The 9,355-nt window shown below is 38.9% G+C and overlaps 1 pseudogene; it reads left to right on the forward strand.

Annotated features, from left to right (window-relative positions):
* Positions 1–75: 75 nt before the first annotated feature.
* LOC118832548 lies at positions 76–1,123 on the forward strand (annotated as a pseudogene).
* The last annotated feature ends 8,232 nt before the right edge of the window (positions 1,124–9,355 follow it).

A 9,355-nucleotide genomic window follows, 5' to 3' on the forward strand; every position in this document is an offset into this window, starting at 1 on the left:
TATTGATCATTTCAACCCTGCAAATATAAAATTTTGTAAGCTCTCCAGACTATTTCTAGAACGCAGTTGAGTGTTATGATTGTCAAGTGAACTTTCTGCTCGCACTATAAAAAGCCTGCATGCCAAACTTGACACCTCTTAGCTCACCTAGTTTAGCACCAGAAAGTTTTGTGTAGAAAAGCATTTTAATGTATAATAAACATTGCAACCTAGAAAATAAAAACAAACAAAAGCAAAAAAAAAACCACGGGTACCCTTTGACCTGCCAATAGCACCTCCCAAAAGAAGTTTTAAAAAAAGGAAAGGACCTATATGTACAAAAATATCTATAGGGGGCACACTCATGGAAGGAGTGTTGAGACTCTGGGCAAGCCATAACTGCCCCCTGGCTTTGTAACCCAGACCCATTGGTTCTTCTCTGGTAACTATGTATTGTGATTTGAATCAGACAAGGAGAATATGTTGTCATGACCACCCATTTCCACTTGAAGAGAAAGATTGGCTACTTTGTTATTCAAACATACTTACCCTGTATAGTGACAGTTATCCTCTCCCAGGTTTCTTTTTGGCTCAACAGAGAGTCAGTCCGAGCAAGAACTGCATTCGGAGTGACAACCGTCCTTATTATGATCACTCTGACTATCAGTGCCAGAAACCCTCTTCCCAAAATGGCTCATGCCACAACCATGAACTGGTTTATTGCAGTTGTGTTATGCCTTTGTATTTTCAGCACTGATTGAATATGCCACTGTCAACTATTTCACCAAGAGGGGTTATGCTTGGGATGGTAAAAGTGTTGTTCCTGAAAAGCCAAAGAAAATGAAGGACCCTCTCATTAAGAAAAACAATAGCTATGCTGCTACAGCAACAAGCTACACCCCTAACATCGCTCGAGGGGGGATCCTGGGTTAGCCACCATTGCAAAAAGTGCAACTATAGAACCCAAAGAAGTCAAGCCTGAAACAAAACCACCAGAGACCAAGAAAACTTTTAATAGTGTCAGCAAAATTGACCGACTGTCAAGACTAGATTTCCCATTGCTTTTTGGAATCTTTAACCAATCTCCTGGGCTATGTATTTAAACAGAGAGCCTCAGCTTAAAGCCCCCAACCCACATCAATAGTCATTTTAACTTGCATAGTCTTGTTCAGTCTTTCCACACTGGGAATTGCCTTCCATTCTCAACATAGCAATTCCCATTTGCTTCATTGCCTCTGTCTTAAAGAAAGTGAAGTTTTCCTTATTTTAAAAATAAATCATAACAGAACAAGAAACTCTGTCTGTTAAATCCAAAGTTTTATGGTAAAATATACCTCGGAACCTGGATTTTGAGCAAGGAAGTAAAAAAAAACAACACAAGGTCATAGAAAAAAGTAGAGAGAGAAAGAGGGAACAGAGAGAGAGAGAGAGAGAGAGAGAGAGAGAGAGAGAGAGAAAGAGAGAGAGAGAGAACACAACAAAGGGAGGGAAAATGAAAGGAATAATGAAAAATACTCATTAACCTCACCAAATTTTATGTAGATATTATATTGCCAAATTCCCTAGCAGAGATACCATATATGTCAAAATATTTTTTAATGCAACAGGTTTAAGAAAAATTATGTGTAAAAGTTTAAAAAAAATCTTACTTCCATATTGCATAGACTATATGATGTATTTATTCTTCTGTTCATTGAAATGATGGAAGGATTTGAGTTTTGAGTTTTCTAAGTTCTGAATACCATTAAGTTTATTCTATTTTAAACCCCCAGGCTTATTGTTATAAAGGTAAATACTATTTTTAAAACATTTGGAAATTCGATATTCTATGGTGCATTGATGAATGCTTCAATCTGTCATTTATTGTCATTGTTTGTAGCAAGCAGTCTAGATGAGGCATCATCTAAACAGCATACTCAATAGAACGAAAACAAAATGAAGTCTTCTTCTTTCCAAAAATCTAATCCCAGTAGTACCCAGGTCCTAAAAGAGGTTGCTTCTTATCTTGAAAGTTCTTAAGAGGGGGAAAAATTATTTTGTAAGCTCTAGATATGTTGAATGTATTATTTTCTATAACAGTACATTAAAAGCTTTAGATTGAAATTTATGAATAGCAGACAAAACCAAAATAGAGTGTTTAATATATGTAAATAAATGGCATAAGTTGTACATTGTTTTTATTTTTTTAAAGTTGTGTCCTTAAAATACTGTGCAGGGCTCACCTCTGTTGGGTCTTAATATGTTCTTTTATGTGGAAACATATTTAGATCCAGCATATAAAAGAGGCGGTAGGAATCAGTAAGAGCATAAAAGATGAAGATATCGGTTGAAATTATGCAGATGGAAGGAAAGCTGCCAATTTCAAAAAAAACTGATGCAGAGTAGTGAGTAAATTACTTTCTGTTGCAGTTATAGAGAAATATTCAAATTTAGGCTACTGCATGATAGAGAAAATAAAGTTTAAAAATTGTTCCAGTTACAAAATTATCTGTATATTACTGCTATATTTGTTGATACATAACTGTTACAATAAGTGATGTAATATATGTAGCATTCAATATGATACAAACATCATACACAAAAGAATGTAGAGAATATAGATTTTATTGAGTAAACTTACTACATTTAATTTTTCCTGTAGCAACATCTTTATAGGAATACTATGTAAGGACTTTAATTATACACTGTCTATTTTTCAGGAATACTATTTATTATTCCCTAGGAAATAATTCTAGTCAGTTTCAGTATTGCTGTTTTAGAGAGAATCATTTAAGTAGTGAGTATTTTTGAAGTGCTCCGTTTGATTGAAAAGAATTTTGAAGGTATTTAGATTCAGTAATCCAGAATTCATGGGCCATGTTCTGAATGCATTTAAAATACCACCACATGAAACTTCAGCAGAAATATTCAGTGAGACAGTAGAATTTCAGTCATAAATGTGGGGCAACATTGGATCAAATCTTTTCTCTAAAAGATTCACTCTAATGATAAGAAAACAAAGTGCTAATGTTTGTGCACACACATATGTGTATATATACATACATACATGAATACATACATACATACATACATACACACGTGCTCAGAATGTTCAGCTGACACAAGATTTCATCCTGCCTAAACCTGGGGAGCTAATCTGAAGCTGACCCAAGGATGTCTCACCTTCTGCTATGATGTGTAGATATATGTATAAAAAACAAACACACAATAAATTGTGGCTCTTTAACTTCAAAAAAATCTATAGAAGTTCTTTTCTTGTGGCAATGAATTAGATATTGAGGGGATAGTTATCAATTGGGGAACGGCTGAATAAGTTGTGATATATGACTGTAATGGAATACTATCATGCTAGAAAAATTATGAGGAGGATGTTCTCAGGAAATCCTAGAAAGACTTACATGAACTAATGGAAAGTGAAATGAGCAGAACCAGAAGAACAATGTACACAGCAACAGCAATAGTGTAAGATGATCCACTGTGAATACCTTAGCTAGTCTCAACTATACAATGATCCAGGACAACTCTGAAAGACTTAGGATGAAAATGTTATCCATCCCCAGAGAAAGAAGTGATGACATCTGAAAACAGATCAAAGCATACTTTTTAAGTTCCTCATTTTTCTCAAAGGTTTTTTTTTGGACTATGATTTCTTATACAACAAGACTAATAAAGAAATGTATTTTACATGATCACACGTGCATAAGCTATATCAAATTGCTTGCCTTCTCAAGGAAGGGGGTGAGGAGGAAGGAAGGCAGATAATTTGGAACTCAAAATTTTAAACACAAATGTTAAAAACTGTTTTACATGAAACTGGGGGAAAATGCAATACTAAGTAAATATTGTAAACAAAAAAAAGCATAAGTGGATCATTCTGTAGACCCTTTAAATAATGTGAATTTACCCATAGATGTGGAAAAGAAGAGGAGGGAGGCAGGGAGGGGATGAGCCCCCATTGGGAAGGGGTTGGCACATTGCTCAAAGACATTTTCAATATGATTTCCATCATTTGTCATGCACAGGTTGATGTGCTTTGCAAGATTCATGTGAACTCAATGCAATAACTCAATAACTCCACATTGCTGTCAATTTTAGCACATTCGCTCTTGGAATATGAATATTTAATCATACGATGTTATTTGAAGTTGAAGATGCTATTCATTAATATTCCAATTAAATAAAATGTTGTTGAAAATTTCAATCATTTCATTTCTTGAAAATATGCGTTTTTGCCTATGTGTCCAGACTTTAGGAACACCCTGTATAAGGGAATACATGAATTTAATATCACTAACACAATCAAATGATAAGTGATTAAAATTATAAATGAGAGACATCAATAAAAGATGTCATTATAATCATCAATATTTACTCTAGCTTAGACCTACAACTCAGTAATTTATTCATTCTATAATAGCTATACATTAAGTTCCTCCTTGAGCTAGGCACAGAGAAATACAGGTGGTCTAAGTAAACTATCATCAAGCATTTCTTAAGTACCTCCTGCATAACAGGCACTGTGCTAAGCTCTGGAGATGCACAATCCCTAACCACTACAAGTTCATGCTCTAATAAGAAAATACATAAAAGGATATAGAGAATAAATACAAATAAGCACAAAGTATGAGGCAATCTGGGAGCGAGGCCACTAGCAGTTGGAATCAAGAAAGGCTTCATGGAATAGGTGATGATTGAACTGTGTCTGGATGGAAGAGAGGGATTCTCTGAGGCCCAAGGATAAAGTGCTAGCCTCAGAGTCAGGAAGGCTCAGAGGGCAAGTCTTGCCTCATTTCCTAGCTAGCAGCATGACCATAGTCAAGTCACCTAACCTCTCAGTGCCCCAGACCACCCTGAAGATCACAGACACATTCAGATGGGTTGTCAGTCTTACTGATGAGGCAGAAAGATGAAATAAAGCTTGATTTGGAACACTTGGACTTGCCTTTGCCCAAGGTCACATAGCATTTAAGTGCCTGAACCTGGATTTGAAATCAGATATTCCTAATTGCAGGCCCAGTGCTCTAACCAGTGAACCACCAAGATGGAGGGATTCAGAGATCCCAGAAGACTACTGCAAATCCATTACCCAGGAGGCTGCCTTGAGGCCGGGGAAGGATAAGAAAAGAGATCATTCTCACAGCAGGGACATTCTACAAGTGCTCAGTCCCTTCTAAATTCACCACCCACCCTGAGGTTGCCCTACCTGAGTTAGGAACTCCCCAAGTAACTTCATGTACAGTAGGTGCAAGGGTCTAGGAGTAGGACCTGTCAACCCACAGACAATGTAAACTATCTTTAATGTAAACAGCAAGAAAAGCTTCAACTGTTCCATAGGAAAATTTGCACTTGACCACCAGTCAGCCTTGGCTTTTCCCCTTCTTTCTTCTCTTGCTGCATGATACCTGGCCTGACCCAATGGCAGTGTGGGGATCCAACACTCTGTCTTATTGCCACCACGGGCTAGTCTCATGAGGAAATTCCCTTACACAACACAATTAGCCCCAGTAAGTCCAGTAAATCGATATACATAATCCACGACGGCATGACCTGCTTCTTTCTTTGGAATCAAACACCTTCCCATTAGGGTATATGATAACGAATGCCATCCTTTCAACGATGTGTGTCCTAACAAGTCTGTTCCCTCTAAAGGGTAGATAGGACAGCCTCAGGGAAAACCTATCACCATCAAGTTTAATTGGCACTAAAATGGTGGAGAGAGGTTAAGGAACTTGTTCAGGGTCACACGACTTGTAAGTATCAGAGGCAGGATCTGAATTCAGTTCTTCCTGACTCTTAAGAACTGCAAACAGAGCTAAAATTTAGCCTATGACACAGTATGATCCCTTCTCATGGCTCTCAGGACCCATGAGGCTTTAGATCCCACTTTCTCTGACCCCAATGCATGCACACACACATACACATGCACACACTCCTGGGTTACCTTCAATGTTCATTTCAAGCACATGTTACCTCCATTCAAATGTATAAAATTCAACCATTCAACAATAAATTTGCAAAACATTGAGCATATGTGGTGTGTTTCAACTTAGGTGTTGGGTTTTTTTTGTTTGTTTGTTTTGTTTTGTTTTTCTTTAAAATTTTTTTATTTAATATAGTTTTCAGCATTGATTTTCACAAGAGTTTGAATCACAAATTTTCTCCCCATTTCTACCCTCCCCCCACTCCAAGATGGTGTATATTCTGATTGCCCCGTTCCCCAGTCAGGCCTCCCTTCTGTCACCCCACTCCCCTCCCATCCCCTTTTCCCTTCCTTTCTCGTAGGGCAAGATAAATTTCTGTGCCCCATTGCCTGTGTATCTTATTTTCTAGTTACATGCAAAAACTTTTTTTTGTTTGTTTCTGAACATCTGTTTTTAAACCTTTGAGTTCCAAATTCTCTCCCCTCTTCCCTTCCCACCCACCCTCCCTAAGAAGTCAAGCAATTCAACATAGGCCACATGCGTATCATCATGTATAACCCTTCCACAATACTCATGTTGTGAAAGACTAACTATATTTTGCTCCTTCCTAACCTATACCCCCTTATTGAATTTTCTCCCTTGACCCTATCCCTTTTCAAAAGTGTTTGTTTTTGATTACCTCCACCCCCATCTGCCCTCCCTTCTATCATCCCCCCTTTTTTTATCTTCCTCCTCCTTCTTTCCTGTGGGGTAAGATACCCAATTGAGTATGTATGGTATTCCCTCCTCAGGTCAAATCTGATGAGAGCAAGATTCATTCATTCCCCCTCACCTGCCTTCTCTTCTCTTCCTGCAGAACTGCTTTTTCTTGCCACTTTTATGCGAGATAATTTACCCCATGCTATCTCACCGTATCTCCCTGTCTCAATATATTCCTCTCTCATCCCTTAATTTGATTTTATTTCTTGTAGATATCTTCCCTTCTCACCCTGTGCCCGCGCTCTCTCTCTCTCTCTCTCTCTCTCTATATATATATATATATATATATATATATATACACACACAAACACACACATATACATATATGCATACATACACACTCACATATACATATATATATATATACATAAACATATATATACATATATATATATATATACACGCATATTCCCTTCAGCTACCCTAATGCTGAGGTCTTTCCATGTAAGAATGTAAAGAAAACAGTTCAACTTTAGTAAGTCCCATGTAATTTCCTTTTCTTCTTCTTTTCCTTGATTACCTTTTCATGCTTCTCTTGATTCTTGCGTTTGAAAGTCACATTTTCTATTCAGCTCTGGTCTTTTCACTGAGAAAGCTTGAAAGTCCTCTATTTTATTGAAAATCCATATTTTGCCTTGGAGCATGATACTCAGTTTTGCTGGGTAGGTGATTCTTGGTTTTAATTGACCTCTGGAATATCGTATTCCAAGCCCTTTGATCTCTTAATGTAGAAGCTGCTAGATCTTGGGTTATTCTGATGGTGTTTCCACAATACTCAAATTGTTTCTTTCTGGCTGCTTGCAATATTTTCTCCTTGATCTGGGAGCTCTGGAATTTGGTGACAATATTCCTAGGAGATTTCTTTTTGGGATCCATTTGAGGAGGCAATCGGTGGATTCTTTCAATTACTATTTTGCCCTGTGGCTCTAGAATATCAGGGCAGTTCTCCTTGATAATTTCTTGAAAGATGGTATCTAGGCTCTTTTTTTGATCATGGCTTTCAGGTAGTCCAATAATTTTTAAATTGTCTCTCCTGGATCTATTTTCCAGGTCAGTGGTTTTTCCAATGAAATATTTCACATTGTCTCCCCCTTTTTCATTCCTTTGGTTCTGTTTTATAATATCTTAATTTCTCGTCAAGTCACTAGCTTCCACTTGCTCCAATCTAATTTTTAAAGTAGTATTTTCTTCAGTGGTCTTTTGGACCTCCTTTTCCATTTGGCTAATTCTGCCTTTCAAGGCATTCTTCCCCTCATTGGCTTTTTGGAGCTCTTTCGCCATTTGAGTTAGTCTATTTTTAAGGTGTTGTTTTCTTCAATATATTTTTCAGTATTTTTTGGGTCTCCTTTAGCAAGTTATTGACTTGTTTTTCATGGTTTTCCTGCATCCTTCTCATTTCTCTTCCCAATTTTTCCTCTACTTCTCTAACTTGCTTTTCCAAATCCTTTTTGAGCTGTTCCATGGCCTGAGACCAGTTCATGTTTTTCTTGGAGTCTTTTGTTGTAGGCTCTTTGACTTTGCTGACTTCTTCTGGCTGTATGTTTTGGTCTTCTTTGTCACCAAAGAAAGATTCCAACATCCAAGACTGAATGTGGGTGCGTTTTCACTGCCTGACCATGTTCCCAGCCAACTTACTTGACCCTTGAGCTTCTCACCGGGGTATGACTGCTTGTAGAGTAAAGAGTACTATGTTCCAAGCTTGGGGGGATGTGCCAGCTCTGCCACACCAGCAGTCCTCCTTCCCCAAGAACCCCCAACCCGGACTGGACTTATATCTTCAGCAGGCTCTTCACTCATGCTCTGATCTGCCACTTAATTCCTCCCACCAGGTGGGCCTGGGGCCAGAAGCAAATGCAGCTGTAGTTCTGTAGCTGCCCCACCTCCACTGCCCCCAGGGCAGTGGCTGAACCACGAACTCCTTCTTTCACTTTGTCCCTAGCAGCTTTTCCCACTAACCTTCTCCGCTGTCTTTGGTGTTTGTGGGTTGAGAAGTCTGATAACTGCTGCAGCTCACTGATTCAGGGCGCTAGAGCCCGCTCCACCCGACTCCTGGTCTGGTTGGTCTGCGCGGCCCATGCTGGGCTCTACTGTGCTCCGTTTCCAGCTCCATGCACAAAAGACTTCACCCAATGACCATCCAGGCTGTCCTGGGCTGGAGCCCTGCTTCCCCCTGCTATTTTGTGGGTTCTGATGTTCTAGAATTGGTTCAGAGCCATTTTTACAGGTTTTTGGAGGGACTTGGTGGGGAGCTCACGCTAGTCCCTGCTTTCCAGCTGCCATCTTGGCTCTGCCCCCCTAGGTGTGGGGTTTTTTAGAGATGGGGTAAGTGTCGAATTTATTCCTGAAACACCTCATCTTCCAAGTGGGGATTCATGATTCAGCAGGCTAGTGGCCAGGCCTGAGAGGCTTGGAGGTACAGGAACAGCAGGCAAGAGGCCAGCCCCCGAGGTACTGGAGCAACAAGCCAGGGATCAAGCCCTTCACCCTCAGTGCAAGAAACTTTGGAGAGTTCTTCCTGGACCCCAAAACCATAGCTCAACTTTAAAAGTTACAACACAAACTGGAAAATCACAAAATCAATAAGAACAACAACCAAAATGCCCTGACCATAAAAAGCTACTGTGAAAACAGGGAAGATCAAAACACAAACTTGGAAGTAGAGAATGATGCCAAAATATCCACATACAAAGTCTGTA

The sequence above is a fragment of the Trichosurus vulpecula genome, chromosome X, assembly GCF_011100635.1.
Source record: "Trichosurus vulpecula isolate mTriVul1 chromosome X, mTriVul1.pri, whole genome shotgun sequence".
Lineage (NCBI taxonomy): Eukaryota > Metazoa > Chordata > Mammalia > Diprotodontia > Phalangeridae > Trichosurus > Trichosurus vulpecula.